This window comes from Lactuca sativa, chromosome 3 (assembly GCF_002870075.4).
Source record: "Lactuca sativa cultivar Salinas chromosome 3, Lsat_Salinas_v11, whole genome shotgun sequence".
In the NCBI taxonomy this organism is placed as follows: Eukaryota; Viridiplantae; Streptophyta; class Magnoliopsida; order Asterales; family Asteraceae; genus Lactuca; species Lactuca sativa.
This window is the reverse complement of record NC_056625.2, coordinates 161,831,540-161,850,873: the sequence shown is the minus strand read 5'-3', so window position 1 is coordinate 161,850,873 and position 19,334 is coordinate 161,831,540.

The window sequence follows — 19,334 nt, the reverse complement described above, 5'->3', positions numbered from 1 at the left end:
TCGGTGGCTGTCCTTTCTTGTCCCATAGTTAAGACTCTCCTGGTGTTGCCAGATATTACTACCTTAGGACATTTTCGTCTATAATGCCCGACCTCTCCACAACTGTAGCAGGTTTGACCGATACCAGCTCCAGAAGCTTGACTAGTTGATTGGGTTGGGGTTTTGCAGCTTCGTGCAAGGTCACCTTCCTGGCTACAGCTTTTACAAAACTTTGCACGACAGGGGCCAGGGATGCGATGGTGGTAGCTATATCGGTTACACCACGGTAGGATACCGGCATATCCGGTGATAGGTGCTTGAGCTGAGGAACCTACAACAGATTCAACAACAGGGGTAGTGGCAGCGTGGACTGTCACTATATGCTGTTTCTTCGAGGGTTCTGGGGAAGAATGACTCTTCTTCTTCTTTTTCCAAAACTTTCTTTTCTCGCCACTCTTTTCTGTTGGCTCGGGAGTGGTTTCTGCTTCTTCTTGGTCATCATTGTGATCGATCAGGGTTTGAGCTAGACATTTGGCGCTGTCATAGGTATCCGGCTTCGTAGATAAAACGTTCCCTTTTGTTGGTTGGGTTAATCCCTAGATGAACCTCTCAATCTTTTTGCTCTCCGAGGTAACTACCCCGGACAAAGCAGTGATAAGTCATCAAATCTGGATGTGTAGGTGGCGATATCGGAACCCTTCATCTTTAGGTTCCAGAGTTCATGCTCCAGCTTCTGGATTTCACCCCGAGGGCAATACTCTGCACGCCAAAGTTCCTTCATAACTTCCCATCCCATAGCATTGGCTACAGGTAGAGTCAGGGATTTGACTCGGCCGTTCCACCAAGTCAAAGCTTTATCGGTGAGCGTACAGGCGGCAAATTTTACTTTGTCGGATTCCGAACAGGCACAAATCTCGAAGATAGATTCGATCTTTTCTAACCATCGAGTTAGAACAATGACACCCCCTGTGCCATCAAAGAACGTGGGTTTTGTGTTCATAAAGTCTTTATAGGAACACTCCTTCCGGTGTCCCTGATTACCTTCCGGGTTTTGGGTTTGGGTACCACCCCCTGAACCACTAGGGTTTAGTTGAGACAGGGTGGCTGATATTGTGGCAGTAATGGCTGCCTGAAGTGTTTCCAGATCGATTGGAATAGGAGGTGGTGGCGGCGGAGGGTTGTTGGTCTTTGAGCTGGGCCGTTTCCTTGGAGGCATCTTGATCTAGAATAACCAGGAAAGAGAGGATCATAAGTCCTCTGAATTTAATCAAGAGATACGGAACATGGGATATCTCATTAAGACAGATATTCTATTAAGCGATAAAACAGGAAGGAGTTATCAAAGCAGATAATATATCGCTAAAGGAATGATCAAGGAACAACGCTTGAACGAGGACTTCTACAACGGATCGGATCGAGAAATACTCCCATAGTATTTCATGGTTCGCTGCAACGACGGCTCGTTGTTTGGGGTATTGGGTAAGTTTTAGGTATGCTGCGTACCACAGTCACTGCCAAGCACATGTTGGCCGTGTATCGAATGAATATAGTTGGCCAAGCTATATTGCTCTGAGACACGACTACATAACTGCCTAGGTTTAACCGCAGCGTACAACACCCATTTACTTATATTTTGTTCTACTTGTAGTTACGGATTTCGACGGTTCGGTATACTTGTATACTTTAGAAAATACTTATATTTGTAGAGTATACTTTTAGTTCAGAGCACTTAGGCCCCTTAATGTTTATAGTCTTATACCATGTAAGCTTTGGTATACTAGTTCACTATAAACAAGGACTCTGATACCAATCTGTCACACCCCGAAAACCAAAGGCGGAAACATTTCCGGGGTTGACTCCACGTTGAGTATCAAATCCAATGCACATAGTAAAACAGTAAACACAAAACATTACATTACATAATATTGTTTACATCTGTTTGAAAGAAAAGTTATACATATATCATATGAACAAAAGTATAGACTAGTCTTCGGAAAGCTCCGTCTTCTCCAAAAGGTGGCGGTGTACCTGTCTAACACTGACCTGAGAATACAAGCAGTTTGAAAATCAGCATAAAGCTGGTGAGTTCATAAGCGGTTTAGTTTTGAAAAGAGCGAGTTTCCTTTGCTTTTTGAAAAAGTTGTTGTTCAAGAAAATCCCATATTTTCTTATGAAAACAGTTTGGTTATCTTTTGTTACAAATTCGAAAACGGTTTGTTATATCATTGCAGGAAAATCCCATATTTTCCTAATAGTTTAGTTATTCGTTTGTTACTTTATTCGTATATGAGTGGTTATACTACCCAAGGAAAATCCCATATTTTTCTATGTGATGTGTTGTCTATTTGTTTCTAGTTTCGTTACTAGTTGTTATGTTATTTCAGGAAAATCCCATATTTTCCTATGTGTTGAGGTTGGTTTTTAAGTTTGATTTCGAAGTACTAATGATTACCATACTTGCAGTATTAGTTAAGTATTCTAAACTCTTAGTTATCCAACATTCGAATGTCTATCATCTACTAACTTAGTTGTATTTTCGAATATTTGGATTCACTAGAAACGTACATTACAGTATTTTCGATTATTCTGATGATTTCCAAAAGAGTACATTAGTTGTATTTTCGTATCTCTGGCGACATTCTAAGGTGGATGTATTCGAAACTCAGTAGAGGTCCAGAGGCGTACTTTCGTATTAGATTCGAAACTCTGGTGACATTCAAGGCGTACACTAATGTATATTCAAAGTCTTGGTGTCATCCAAAGGGGTTAATGCGCATTCGTAGTCCTATTTCTATTCGTATTCGTATTCGTTCTATCCTATTAGTTATATTCGTATTCGCATTCGTATTCATACTAATCTAATAGTTATATTCGTATTCGCATTCGTATTCATACTAATCTAATAGTTATATTCGTATTCGTATTCGTATTCATATTCGTATTCGTATTCGATTTCATATTCGTATTCGTATTTATACTATCCTATTGGTTATATTCATATTCACATTCGTATTCGTATTCGTACTATACTATTGGTTATATTCGTATTCGTATTTGTACTATCCTATTGGTTATATTCGTATTCGCATTCCTATTCGTTTAGTATTAATCTTAGTTATGATTAGTATGATTTCTTTTACAAAAAGTAATATAGTTTAGAACACTTTTTAAAGAAATCTGACTTTAGTCTAACTGTTTACCCTGTAATTCGAACCATTAGTTAACACAAATTTTGAAATTAGAAACATACATAAAATGAAACATTGAACTGAAAATAAGTTTAAGTATAAGATTTCCTTGTACTTTTGCTTGTATTCCCCCTGAAAACATTTGAAAAACATTTGAAAAAGGGTAGGGGTATGAACTCACCGGTTAAGAAGCGCGTCAGTTTGGATCCTAAACGTCAGTTCTGGGTTCGCGAACGCACAAGATTCCTATGGATTATGAAATGATAAACATTTGTATCTAATTAGGACTTGATTAATTTATTTGTTAAGGACATACACTTCTAGTTGCGGAAACACCCCATTGCAAGTGTTTGGAAGGACCCGGGTGGCATTTAAGGACTTGTATGACTAGGGAATGGAGTTTACTCTTCAAGAGTAAACTCCTTAAGGAGTTTACTACCCTAAATACCTCATCCACATGAGTTCACGGCCGTGAACTCATGGAGGGTGCTTTTGGATGCAAAATGGTTTCAAAATATAAGGATAATTTAGCTAGGAATTTATCTAGGGCATTAGGATGAATTTAGACTTAATTAAATACCATTTATTGGAGTTTATGGTAGTAAACATGGAGTTTACGGCCGTAAACTCCCCCCTCAGATCCAATCCTTAATGTTTTGGTCCTTAAACAATCACATGTGATTCCAATGATTTTTCCAAAGCCTTGTTTGGATTTTATGGGACTTTTGGCATGATTCTTGGAGTTTACGGCCCATGAACCCCCTCATGGCCATGAACTCGTTAGATGGATGTTTTATTATGTTTTAAGGTCCAATTCTTGTTTGTGGTCATTTCTAGAATTTATCCCAAGGCTTAAGGTGTGTTTAAGTGGCATCATAACACATTTAGAGGAGTTTACTCCCCAAGAATATGAGTTTACGGCTCAAGCATGTTCTTGGGCAGTAAACTCGAGTTTACTCCTCTAAATTGATGTTCAAGGTGTTCCACGGCCAAATCCATAATTCTACAAGTCGTATCTAAGCCTTATTGGTGTTTTGGAAGGGTTTAAGGGCTTAAAAACCCCTTTTATATGTGTTTACGACCCGAGCATGCTCCAGGGCCGTAAACACATGAACAAGGCTCTAAATCATGGTTTAAGGCATTCTAACTCCATTCCATCAAGTCATCTAGCCATATCTAAGGTCTAATTGTGGTTTGGAAGGGTTTTGTTGCTCAAAAACCCCATTTATATGAGTTTACGGACTAGGACTGTTCTAGGGCTGTAAACTCATGATAATGGTCCTAATCCATGGTTTAAACTCGAATTTGAAGGCTAGAGGGGTTGTATAACAAGTTAGGGAAGTTACCTTGGTGATTAGAAGCCTTAAACTTGAGGTTTTGGACCCTTAAACTTGGATTTAGGAGAGAGGTTAGAGAGAGAGTAGAGAGATGAAGCAAAAGCTTCAAATGAAAGCTTGAACACGTTTAAATAGGTCCCAAAACTTGGACACGGTGAATTTCTACCTGATACTGGCATTAAATGGGGCTTTTGATCGTACCCGATTAAGTTTCCGTAACCCGGCAGGGACGTTTCTAAAATTTCTGATTTCATCAGTTCCTAAGGGGTTTGGACACTCATTAGTATTAAATAAACATATAAGTTTAAATAATTTAGCCAAAAAACGAGATCGAAACGAATTGATAAACGACAAATTTTACGGGCAGAACGGGTCTTAGCGATGGAAAACTTTGGGTTGTTACAGTTGCACTTACAAATTTAAGTATAATTCTGAAACATTGGAAAAGTTTCAATGTATGGCAGGACGGATAAGAAGAATCAAATTAGGCAGAAAGATAAAAGTTTCTCCAATGTTAAGAGATGGGAGAGTACTTGAGTATCGTGTTTTATGATTATCTTAGTCATTATGGAACCATATCACAATTGATCCTCTAAGAAAACCTTAGTACATTTGTTTGGCAAATGAGAGGAATCGTGAAGTGTGGAAATGGTCAAATCAAAAGATAAATCATACTTCGTTCCAAAAACAAGTCTTAGAGTTATACTTTAAGATAGAAACATGGGTGACATAACTTTAAGAAAGGTTTATAACACTTATCAAATGTAGAGTAACATGTTTCTTACTCTTGTATATTTAAGATTGGTAAGTTGTGATGTTTTGGATAAGACAAAAACCAACTAAGACCAATTTTGAGAAGTGTTTATCTTGATAAGAATCCACACTAACTCTTGAATATTTGTTTTGTCAAGGAATGGTTCTTGACAAGAGAATTTTATATGTCAAGAGATTAGTGGGAGTCTTAAAAGATCTTGAGATAGTTTCAAGAACTGATCAAGAGTATTGTTAATCACATGCACACGATGTGAGGTTTATAACCTATCATGTTGACATATTCTTATTTCTGTGCCCATTCCAGTTAAAGTTAGCTTTGCATATTAGTTCTGAAAGTTCTCAATTGGTTGCATAACAACTTGGAAGCAATGGCAGGCTGTTATGCTGCCAGGTGGCAAGAAATTAAGACTGCACAAGTTCAATCCATATGAGTTTGGATTCGTCACTAACCTTGTCTTCTGATTATGGTTTCAAAGAAATCAGATGGATAGGAACACATACACCATAAAATCTAAGTGTCATAAGGTTTCACTCCGATTCATGAAAATGATGGTGAGGAAACGCTTGCACTAAGTAGATTTTAAGTATATAGCAATTATGATATTTGCATTCTCAAAGTCGTTAGTGGAGCGTGTGTGGTTAACCGGCACACTAACATAGACTTGTGAGAAATCTCAAAGGTCTAAACAATTGAGACTATGATTACGGCATCCCTTTTCATAGTTTTGAAATTGTTTAGACACGCATGTGTGCTATCTAAGGAAAGGTGTATGATTTTGATAAAGTTTTATCAAAGCATCTTGTATCAGAAATCTGAACTTTGGTAGGAAAGTCAATAAAGTATTGATTTCAAGACGTCCAACTGCTTTCGTGATATATGTCAGAGCTAGTAGGAGCATAAGTTTTATGCTAATAACCATCACGTTAGTGGGAGCATGATTATTATGTTAAGAATTGCAAGTTAGTAATATTAATTATAGAAAACAAAAATTTCAATTCGGGTCTAAAAAGTTGTTTTGCTATAATTAAGGGAGAGGATTTTATACTTCATTCCAATTCTACAAGCTTAGATTGAGATGTTAATATACTTTAGTCAAAGATATATATGAATGTTATGTTGGAATGGTTCAACATAAGGAAATTATATATATGTTGTGTTCTCAAAATTCGATTATGATTACGGCATCCCTCTTTATAGTTCGGATTGTGAGAACATGGCAAATAAAATTTTATAGCATTAATCATGTCCCATATGCTTCGGGTATAGGATCAATTACCTCCATTCTAAATTTTCCAAATGCTTAGGGCATTATGAGGGAAAAAGGAATAGAACTGGATATAACTAAAATGATTAAACAATTATCGAGGACAATCTGAAGTTTACCAAAGATTGGTTACTCGTGGAAAATTGGAAGTATAATGTAGACTTTGGAAAGGACCATATTGACATATTTTGAAAAGAGGTAACTCTTGTTCAGAAGTGATAGTCAAAATGGTAATATGGAATTGTTTTCATTGGTGGAAGTTATTCTCTGAATATGTATAAGATTAGAATGCAAAGAAGGATGTTCAAAGGAATGTACATTGAATATGAGGCTTCATTTCCATGGAATTGATCTCCATTGGAATACTTTGTAATTTATGTTGCCAATTCTTTGTGAATTTTATGCATAGTCATTACAAGAGAATCATTGCATATAAGTTTAGAATCTAACAGATTACAGTAAATGGCAAGAGTCTGGTATTATTACATTTACAAAAGGGATTGGGATTGTGAAATGAGCACCATTGGAGTCGTGTTCAATTGATCTATTTCACAAAAGAAAGGACCATAGGCAAAACATAGCGTGCATGCTTGGTGCATGGCATGACTATTGTTTTAGTTCAAGTATTAAGTTGATAATTCGAAACATTACATGAATAATGAGTAATCAATATGGTGCTTTGATAAAAGTGTTTTTCATTAACTCTCAAATTGTTAGGGCCATATAGGATTAGTATTATTCTTGTGTTTCACTTTGCATGTTTTGACCTCCCGAATAACTAGGTTATTCAAACCGTCCACAGTTAATCATACTTTGGAAGTAGGTATTGAGGCAAGACTATCATGAATGGGTCTATAGTTTGTCTAGGTGGCTAGACTTAGTTGCAGTGTTCATGAGTGCTCTTGAAATAAGATTCGAGTATTGGATTAAACCCACACTCATTTTAATCACTTCAGGGATTTTATCACGAGTGAATCATGAGACAATAATATCTTATATTCTTCAAACCTAGAGATATGAGTTGTTGACTATGAGTTGTTTATACATTGATTGTACGAAAACGCATTACTAACTTGATGTAAAACGTGCCTTTGTGTATGATTCAACAAGTAGTTAGTGCAGACATATGAGTTGAAGTTTATCCATTCTTTTTACATCATAAGGATAAAAGTGATATTTGTGGGCCCCTCATGACAAGTGATCCTTAGACAATCCGAGACAATTAAGATTCCGAGAGGATTGAAGTTCCGAAGTTACCGCCTTCCAACATGATAGAGATTTTGAGATTGAAAGAAGACTAAATGATTCGAGATTAGTACTGTTGTGTTTGTTTGTATTTTGTCTTGTTTGATGTAACACATGTAGGAGACAAGGCCAACCATAACGTTATGTCAGGTGGTTGATCTGTAGTTTACTTTTCGTACATGTGTCTCCTGTTGTGATTGGTTCCATGTTAGTATAAATAGGATCGTCACCCCATGTAACTCTATACCTTTTCACACCCTTTGAACCATCAATCAAATAATCATTCAATCGATCATTCTTTTTGTTCTTGTTCCTGTTCATACTTTTAATATTATCACTTACTATCTTGAATACTTTGTTGTCCAATCTCTTCAAGGCCTGACTGGTATATTCCTTACTTGACGGGAAATTTGCATTTATTGTTGTGTTTATCTCAAGGTTAAAGTTAGTAAACCTTTTGCTAGATATCTTTGGATATCTCATGTTCTGATAATTGGTATCAGAGTCAAAGTGGTTGTCCTTTGAATTCACACGATTCAGATTATAATTATTTAAGATTACCTTGTGTAGAGTCTAAAAGTTGTAAAAGTCGAAGTGTTTGTTTCTTTGTTTTCGCATGTTAGTTATTTTACTAAGTCTTCATTTTGTGCGAAGCATATTGCTCTAGACTTAGTATATTTTTTGTACACTCAGGTTTCCTATAAATAGGGACTGAGGTTAGAAGTAGAAGAAGCTTTTGAACTCGAGTATTCTTTCTGCTTATACTTTGTAATCAGTTCTTCATCAATATAAGATCTGATTAAAATTTACTCTCTGTTACTTTTCAATCATTCAATCATAATTGCTTTCAGAATCTCGATAACAATTCTCTTTAATTGGTATCAGAGCAGGTTTCAAACTACATTGATCTGATTTTCGTTTTAGAATCATTTGTTTTTTTTGAGTAGTAACTTTACTCAAAATTTTCCGCTCATTTTGGTTCTGAAAATCTCACTTGATCTTCAGATTTGAATCGATTCTGCATTTGAATTGTTTAGTCGAGTGATCGATTAGCAATCGGTGATCAATTCATTTGATCAATTCACAAATTCATCAAGTTTTTCAAGCTTTCAAAAAATTTCTTGTGTTCATCAATGGCGAACTTTAACATGAATACGATGACTTCTTTCTCTCACTTGCTTGGTTCTTCTAACCCACAGAGACTACAATGACAAAATAATAATAGAATAGAGGATTCATAAATACCTACAAAATCTCGGGATGCTACATCCGAAAAATCATCAACCACTACTTGAGAAGATCGCAAAACCATAGCTATATACTCCTAATCGAAATAAAGACCAAACGACTGATCATAAATTGAAACAGTCTGATGATCCATAAAACCCAGACACTCAACATTAACCCAGTAGTAACGACTCGCCCAATTCTTTGAAAAATTTCTTTCGCTCCACCACAATAACATGGCTATGCTTATGAACATCAAAGGTATAACGCTCACCAGAAGAGGATGAAACAAAGTGAAAGAAATGACAAAACACCCACAGATTAGGCGTAATCTCGTGGGTAAGACACAACGTTTCGAAAGCAACCACTTTATTCACCGTATTTGGAACAAGTTGGTTGATATGAACTTTGTGATGACAAATAACCTCGGGGAAAAATCAAACGTCGACAAACAGTAACTGGCGTTGAAATGCTTCACGTAAATACCAATCTTGCCTTCAGGAGGATTAATGAAACAATCATGTTCACTATTTAACATTATGCCGTATTCCGGCTAAAATCCATACTTTTGCTGAAGAACAGCGAACTGGTCAAGAGTGGGAGCAACGCTAATTGGAGAGTTCATGGAAGGAAGAAAGAAGATTGGTAATGAAATAAAGAACAATAGTGATGAAGAGTCTGAAAGGGTACAAATTATAAAAGCCAAGGTCGAGCAGGAAATTTGAAAAACCTAATGATAATGATTGATGTCAATACTGGGAAACCATTGCGACGTGCAGTCAAAAAGACAACAACCAAAACACAATGAGACATGTCACTCTAGACTAGTCCTTGTTGGATTAGGTGTCTAAGCCCATAACTATTATTGGTATGTACTTGATCCGAGAGTAGCATGGTCCATTTGGGTTACATGACATCAAAACAATTTGGTTAGACTTTTGTGAGAAGAGGGTATTTATGATTTATTAATATATTATAAGTTCTAATATATTATTATGAAATCACATTATTTAATTAGTATTGGTCAAGAGTTAGTTTAGAATTAATTTTGTGATTAAAAGAGACTACTTGAATAAATGGTGATTGATTTGGTAAATCATTCATTCTTATAAAGTGCACTTCTGATCCATAGTTCTTCATGTTGGGCTAAACCCATGTGGTGACCCATGGATACTCCATGGAGGTTAAAACGCATGGATCATGAGGAATTTGGAAAGTCATGAGTCACATGGTGTAACCCTAATGTGCACAGTATATAAGAAGCCTCATAGCTCATGAAATGGTACCTTTTAAGTGATAAGAAGTGAGAGTTAGACGATTTGTGAAGCAAGTGTTCTTCTATCAAGTTATTCCAATTTTTGTTGGTGTTGTGTGATTCCGTTTGAGGCGCAACACTTGGGGCACTAAGTTCTTAGAGGTCCAAGGTTTCCAACTATAAGAAAAGGTATGTTATATAACTTGTTTTATTACCCAAGTATCAATGTTTTGTATGCTAGTTAGGGTAATACCTTAGAAAGTTCAAGTTTGCATGTATAATAGAAAAAAAATAGATCCAAAGTATTTAGGGTTGCATGTACACCTTATGAGTGTTAGAATGCTCAAAACCCAGTAGTGGTATCCGAGCCAGGTTTGTTTCCAATTATACTTGATGCTACTTGCTTGGATATGCTTTAAAAATCGATTTTCTGTTGTTCTGGACAGTGGACTCGCCAAGTCCACTGGGGGACTCGCTTAGTCCAAGCACAAACTCATCCAACTCGCTGAGTTGGTTCATACACTTGTGTACACTGGGCTAATTACATGAAATTTGTTTTTGAACTTATAAACCTTTTTTCCATGTGGTAATCATCATGCTTATCCAATTTATAAGATAATTGTCAAAGTTTCATGTTTTGTATTAGTTTTTATGGTTAGGCTAATTACATGAAATTTGTTTGATGTGAATTGTCTTATTCTTATGAGTTTAATTTAAATCTAGGGGGTTATTCATATTCAAGCAAGGGAGTTTCGGGTTTAATACCGATATTTTAGCAACAAATCTAATAAATCTAAGTGTAGTGCTTCGGGTCTTGATACTTTTTGGAAAGGGAGTGTGTGCGACTTGTTTATTTCAAGAAAAGGCTGGATCCATTCCTCTGCAGTATTGGGCTTTGGCGGTATTTATCATTCACTTTTAGGGCCTGAGACGCTTGAAGAATCTTTTCCATTCTTCAGTTATGTACGGAAAGATAGAAATAAAATGCCCATAGTTTTAGGTATTCACTTAATGTTGTTAGGTATAGGTGCTTTATTTTGGGGGCGTATATGATACTTGGGCTCCGGGAGGAGGAGATGTAAGAAAAATAACCGACTTCACCCTTAGCCCAAGTATCATATTTGGTTATTTAGTAAAATCGCCCTTTGGAGGAGAAGGGTGGATTGTTAGTGTAGACGATTTGGAAGATATAATCGGAGGCCATGTATGGTTAGGTTCCATTTGTATACTTGGTGGAATTTGGCATATCTTAACCAAACCCTTCGCATGGGCTCGACGAGCACTTGTATGGTCTGGAGAGGCTTACTTATCTTATAGTTTAGCGGCTATATCTGTCTTTGGTTACATTGCTTGTTGTTTTGTTTGTTTCATGGCCGCACATAAGGGCATATCGGTTGAAGTATATTCTTCATTTTTATCAATCAAAACCCCTTCCCAAACTGTACAAGCTTCTTCCGAATCATACGGCTTTCTAGATGTAGATGGTGATATCTATACAGATGGATCTTATACATATGGTATAATGAAGTACCACATTGTGGATATATAGGAATCAAAATCTGCCGAATCACTCATGTTATGATCTTCTACATCCTAGGTCTTCCCGTTCCATCATCTGGCTTATGTTCTTCATGTAGCATTCTGACCGGATGACACCCGTTAGTAGGCTTCATTCACGAAGCCGATCTATAAGGGGGGTATAAGGTCACTGCCAATAAAATGGTAGTTTAATGGGTGTCCAATCTCACCCACTACTTCCTTGGCTGGTGGAGGGTCGTTAGCCAAACCGGTAGGATAGGACTCTAATTCTCCCTTCATTAAAAGTAGAATGATGAATAATAAAGTAACTAAACACTTATAAATTCCGTAATCTTAGTTACTTAGGAAAATGTGAACATGGTGCTAACCCATGAAATTGCACTTTGCACCTTGTTAAGCCGTTGGTAGAGTGTGTGTGGTTAACCGACACACTAATCTGGACTAACAGTGCATCACAACGGGTAGCTTGATGTTAATCATAGATCAATGGAGCATGTGTGGTTAACCGGCACATTGATTAGGTGGTTGTAACATTCGGTGTACCAAGATAATTTGCATGGTTATTCACACCTTGTTTCTGATCCTCGATATCCCAGTCACAAACTTGAAGGGCGCACTCGAGATTTAAACATGCCATTGAATTGTTCAATGAATCTCAAAGGATCTAGGAGTTTCAATTCACTTAAAACCTAAAATTCTTTTTCGTTTTTCGTGGTGGAAATTGGTAAATCGTCATTTACCTACCTTCAAATATTTTGCAGGTTGGATTATGACATCCCTCTTCCAAATTATAAAATATTGTGTTGGGTCCTAGCCTTAATATTTCATTTGGGTGTTATATTAAGAACTTAAATCAACTAACTTGAATTACTCCCATTGTAGATGTCTAGTTCAGACAACTATAGTCTTCTTAAATCTTTTGGAATAATCTTTCTTCATGTTCAATGGTTGGATCGTGGAAGTCATACTTCACTTCCTTCACCTCCTCTAATAATTCTCCCTAACCCACAAGTTCAAAGAATTGAAAAATTCAAGGTCACTCAAGCCCAATTTGCAATGAAACATCAAGATGGAAGGCATGTGTGTACTCACGTCTTGGAGATGAAGTCGCATATTGACAGGCTAATAGGTTGGCTGTTGACTAGGTTCTTCAATCACTTCCTCAGTCATATAGTAAGTTCATTAAGGACTACTATATGACAGACCACGACATGACCCTTATTGATCTTACATATTTTCTTGTTGCTACTGAATCAGCAATGATGTGGCACACTAGAAAAGCAAATTTGATGGGAAGATCTACTCCCAAAACTTCCATGGACATTGACAATGGAAACATTGGAAGTCCAGAAAAGATTTATCTTTCCATGGGAAAGAAAAAGGCTAAGTCTGAGATTGTCCAGTGTACTATTCCCAAAGAGTCCATATGTTTCTGTTGCCAAGAAAAGGGGCATTGGTTGCAAAGATCCCTTGACTACCTGAAAGATCTGAGAAAAGGTAGAATCGAAAACTTTGACTCTGCTTCGGGTAAGTCTACTGTCTAACTCTATTAAGTTCCTAATTGTTGATTCTTAATACATGATATGACAAGGTAGCATTTTGTTGTTTTGTAGGATCATGCAAAGGGAATGAAGCTTAAAGGAAGAGTATGATGAATCTAATCGTGAAAATAGATTTCTATCGCATGGTTCGATGATTGGATTTTTAAGTTGCTGCTTAAGAGGTATGATAGATTGCTAGGAAATATGTAACAACATAGTTTTCATTTGTAATTGCATTTTAAGAAAAAAAAATCCGCATTTTTATAAATAAATAAAATTTTGTTTTATTTTGTTATATCTCCTTGCAATGACATTTGTGAAAAATGATGTTTTTATGTTTCTGTGTTAGCAATATGAATTTGATTCTTTCGATTGTCGTATTGTCAAGTATTTGCTAAATAAGGAAAGATTCTCATCACTCAAGTTTCAATTGGATAGAAACTTGGAATCGTGCAACTTATATTGTATGATGAATGATAATTTTCATCTTTGGTAAATTAAGACTAATTCCTTGTTCACATGTATATGTGAGTCAAGTAAAGGACTAGCGCATCGGGTACACTGGGTGTGCGCTGGTCAGGTCCACCACAAAGAACGATAAGACTATTCGTCATGATTTACTAAACTTTAGTAAATATGGTTATGCTTACAAGTTTAAGTATAATTATGAACATTGGAAAAGTTTCAATGTATGGCAGGACGAATATGAAGAACCAAATTAGGCAGAAAGATAAAAGTTTCTCCAATCTGAAAAGATGGAAGAGTACGTTAGTATTGTGTTTTATGATCATCTTAATGTTTATGGAAAAACCATATCACAATTGATCCTCTAGAGATATCTTAGTGCATCTGTATGTCTAATAAGAGGAATCGTGAATCGTTTAAAATAGTTTAAGTCAAGAAGATAATGTTGGGTTTTGAGCATTCTAACACTCCTAAGTGTACATGCAACCCTAAATACCTTGGATCTATGTTTTCTCTATTATACATGCAAATAAGAACTTTCCAAGGTATTATCCTAATCTAGCATACAAAACAATGAATATAACAAGATAGAATACATACCTCTTTGATGTAGAATGTCTTCATGAAGCTTGAGTGCCTAGTGCCTCAAGTGTGACACCTCAAATGGTTCACACAACACCAAATACACTTGGAATAACTTGAGAGAATTCTACAACTCATGAAATCGGCTAGCCCTTCTTTTTTCCACACTAGTGGCCGATTTTGGTCAAGAATAAGATGCATATATAGTTAGGGTTACACCATCTAAACCCTAATTGACATGGCCTTTCATTTCCATGATCTATGGGTACAAAAACACCATGGAGCATCCATGAAGCATCATATGGGTCTTAGCCCAACTAGATAATCCATGGAGCATTAGCCCACTATATAAGTATGGATGATTTACACAATCAACCCATATATTTAATGAGTCTTCTTTTGATCACTTAATTAATCCTAGATTAATTCTTGATCAATACTAATTAAATAATCTTATTATTCTTATTATTAATATAATAGAACTTATAATATATTAATAACCATAAGTGTCTTCTTTCTCTCATTATAGTCTATCCAAATGCATGATGCCATGCAACCCAAATGGACCAATCCGGGTCGGGTCAAGTCTTACCAATTATAGTTATGGACTTAGACATTAATTCAACAGATAAGTCATACTTCATTCCCAAAACAAGTCTTAGAGTCATATTCCAAGATTGTAACCTTGAGTGACATAATCTTAAGAATGGTTTAAAACACTTATCAAATGTAGAGTAAAAGTTTTCTACTCTTGTACATTTGAAATCGGTAAGTTGTGATGATTATGGTTAAAACAAGACCAACTAAGACCAATTGTGTGAAGTGCTTGTATTGATAAACATCCACACTAGCTCTTGAATATTTGATTTGTCAAGGAATGATTCATGACAAGAGAATCTTATATGTCAAGAGGGCAGTGGGAGTCTTAAAGATCTTGACAAGTTTCAAGAACTAATCAAGAATAAACCTATTGTTTATCACTAATACACGACTTGAGGTTTATAACCTATCTTGTTGACATATTCTTGTTACTGTGCCCATTCCAGTTAAAGTTGACTATTCATGAGAGTTCTATGAGTTCTCAGTTGTTTGCATAACTACACGGAAGCAATGGCAGACCCTTTTGCTGCCAGATGGCGAGAAACAAAGATTGAACAAGTTCAGTCCATATGAGTTTGGATTTTTCACTAACCATGTCTTATGATTATGGTTTTGAAAAATTCACATGGATAAGAACACATACACCATAAAATCTAAGTGTCATAGGGGTTCTCTCCAATTCATGAAAATGATTGAGAGGAAATGCTTTCACTAAGTAGATTTTAAGGAGATATCAATTATGGTATTTGCATTCTAAAATTCGAATATGATTATGACATCCCTTTTCATAATTCGAATTGTGAGGAATGGCAAAAGGTCTAAACATTTGAGACTTATTATTGTAAGTTTTGAAACTGTTTAGACACACATGTGAGCTATCTAAGGAAAGGTGTATGATTTTGAGAAGCCTAGATAAACTCTTATCGAAGCATCTCGTATTAGAAATCTGAACTTTGGTAAGAAGGTCAATAAGTATTGATTTCTAGAAGTCCAGTTGATTTCTGAATACATGTCAAAGATAGTGGTAGCATAAGCATTATGCTAGTAAGATAATAATTATTATGCTAGTGGGAGCATAATTATTATAAGTATTGCGAGCTAGCAATGTTAATTATAGAAAACAAAAGTTTCAATTTGCAAAGTCGTGGTTTTGAAAAGTATTTTTGTTATAGTTAAGGGAGAGGAATACATACTTCATTTCAAATCTAAAAGATTAGATTGAGTTTTTAATCAATTTAGTCAAATATATATGAATGTTATCTTGGAATGGTTCAACAGAAGGAAATTCTATATATGGATAGTTCGAAGTATAGTAATGGAAGGACCATATTGGCATTATTATGAATAGACAGGAGTCTATTAAGAATGAGTTTTCCTATGGAAAATGTGGAATGTTTCCATATTGGGAGTTGAAGAATAGATAAGAAAGTTTGAAACTTTTATGCAAGAAGGATGTTTAAAGGAATGTACTTTGAATTTGAGACTTCATTTCCATGGAATTGTCCTGTAACAATATCCAAAGGAATATTTTGTAATATCATTGGTCAAGTCTCTGTGACTTTTGGTACATAGACATTACAAAAGAACCATTGCATGATAGTTTAGAATCTAAAACTTTCTAGTAGTGACAAGAATTTGGAATTCTTACCCTTGCAATAAGGATTTGGAATGGTGAAATGAGCATCATTGATATGCTTTCGAATTGATCTAATTCACAAAGTAAGGATCATAGACAAACATAGTGTGTGTGCTTGGAGCATGACATAACTATTGTTTAGACTAACATAGTGTGCATGCTTGGAGCATGGCATGACTATTGTTTTGATTCAAGTATTAAGTTGATTATTCAAAACATTATACAATGAATTAATGAGTAATCAATATAACTCAAAAGTTTTTGGGACATACAGGATTAGTATTATTCTTGTGTTTCATTTTGCATGTTTTGACTTCCCGAATAACGAGGTTATTCAAACCATCCGCAGTGGATCATACTTTGGAAGTAGGTATTGTGGCAAGACTGTCATGAATGGGTCTGTAGTTTGTCTAGGACAAAGTTGCTACAGTGTTCATGAGTGCTCCTGGAATAAGATTTGAGTATTGGATTCAACCCACTCTCATTTGAATCACTTGATGGATTTTATTACGAGTGATCATGAGACGATAATATCTTATATTCTTCAAATGGAGACGTGTGAGTTGTAGTTGCAAGTCGGTTACACATTGATATATGTAAACGCACCAATAACTTGGATGTTATAAAACATATCGTTGTGTGTAATTTGATAAGTAAGTACAAGCGAGCATTTGGGTCGAAGTATATCCGTTCCTTTTACCCCATGTGGATAAAAGCGATATCTGTGGGGCCCTCGATGATACAGTGATGACATCAAGCCTGGACTGATTTAATTCGTTCAATTAGTCAGTCGTCATAAATCGGAAATCAGGAAACAACAGATGGACAGAGAGAATGATTATAATCCATGTCTTAGTCCATATGATATCTAGAATGGAGGAATATATGATCCCTTATCTAATGGAAGCATCATTGACTAGCTCAGAGTTTGACAATGACTTTTAAGAGCTACGATTGCTAGTCGGGTTAGAGTCATGCTTGCAATAATAGTTATTAGACTTATCCAAGTGGGATACTGTTGGATTAGGTGTCCAAGCCTATAACTATTACTGGTATGTACTCGACCCAAGAGTAGCATGGTCCATTTGGGTTGCATGGCATCGGAAAAATTTGGATAGACTTTTATGAGAAGAGGATATTTATGATTTATTAATATATTATAAGTTCTAGTATATTAATATGAAATCATATTATATAATTAGTATTGATCAAGAATTAGTTTGGAATTAATTTTGTGATCAAAAGAGACTAATTAAATAAATGGGGATTGATTTGGTAAATCATTCATTCTTATAAAGTGGGCCTATGATCCACAGTTCTTCATATTGGGCTAAACCCATGTGGTGACCCATGGATACTCCATGGAGGTTAAAACCCTTGGATCATGAGGAATTTGGAAAGTCATGAGTTACATGGTGTAACCCTAATGTGCACACTATATAAGAAGCATCATAGCTCATGAAATGGCACCTTTTAAGTGATAAGAAGTGAGGGCTAGCCGATTTTCTAAAGCAAGTGTTCTTCTCTCAAGTTATTCCAATTGTTGGTGGCGTTGTGTAATTCCATTTGAGGTACAACACTTTGGGCATTATGTTCTTAAAGGTCCAAGGTTTCCAAGTACAAGAAAATGTATGTTATCTAACTTGTTTTATTACCCAAGTACCAATGTTTTGTATGCTAGTCAGGGTAATACCTTGGAAAGTTCAATTTTGTATTTATAATAGAGAAAACATAGATCGAAGGTTTTTAGGGTTGCATGTACACCTTAGGAGTGTTAGAATGCTCAAAACCCAGCAGTCCTATCGGTTATAGCTAATCAAGCCTATACCACAACGAATAAGATTAGGGATACTTGCTAGCATGCCTTCCCGGCACCAAAGGCGCTAGCCGCATAACTGGCCAACCAGTCGTCCCGGACGCCTCATTCCAATGCTAGCCAGTATTAGACAACCCCCGGCGTTTAATGACCCTGGAACATGTGCGGGAAAGTCAACAGATAACAAACCGACTCTTGTTAACCCCAGTGAAGGTGCACACACTACTATCATGGCTATGCCTATCGAAGCTCAGACAAGGGACAAAAGTACAATCCACCAATCAATGCCTCTGTCCCGATTGGGGCCTGACATCCCTGTCCCCAAGCGGTAAAGGGATTGAATCCCAACTCTTAAAGCCTTAGGCTATAAACTTTTCTTCTCCTGGAGAAACCAACTTGACCGTCAGAGCATTCTCCCGAGAGCTCCTCCTGGAGAGCCAGCTGACAGCCTATTTTTCGTTGTTGTGATTGCAAACTTCCACCAGAACCCACCTATCAAGACCATCACTGCTTATAGGAGTACTGATATCGCATCAATATATTTTCTTTTAATAATATCTACTTCTAGCTACATAAAAATACATATCTATTTACTTCTAATAAAATATATTAATATTTCTAAAAGATGTCTTTGTATTTCTAAAGAACATAAAATGCATATTAATACTTCTAAAAATCATATTTATAAGATGTTTAGTAAAACTTTTGTCCATGTATATGTTTTTTCTATATGAATACGCATAATATGAGAAAAGAAAAAAAAAATAATAAAGGTAAAAAACATAAAAAGATTTATAAACTTAAGTGTTTTTTCATTGTAACCTATTATTATAGATAAAAATAACGAAATTGATTTTTCTTTTTCACAAACTTAACGAACAAGAA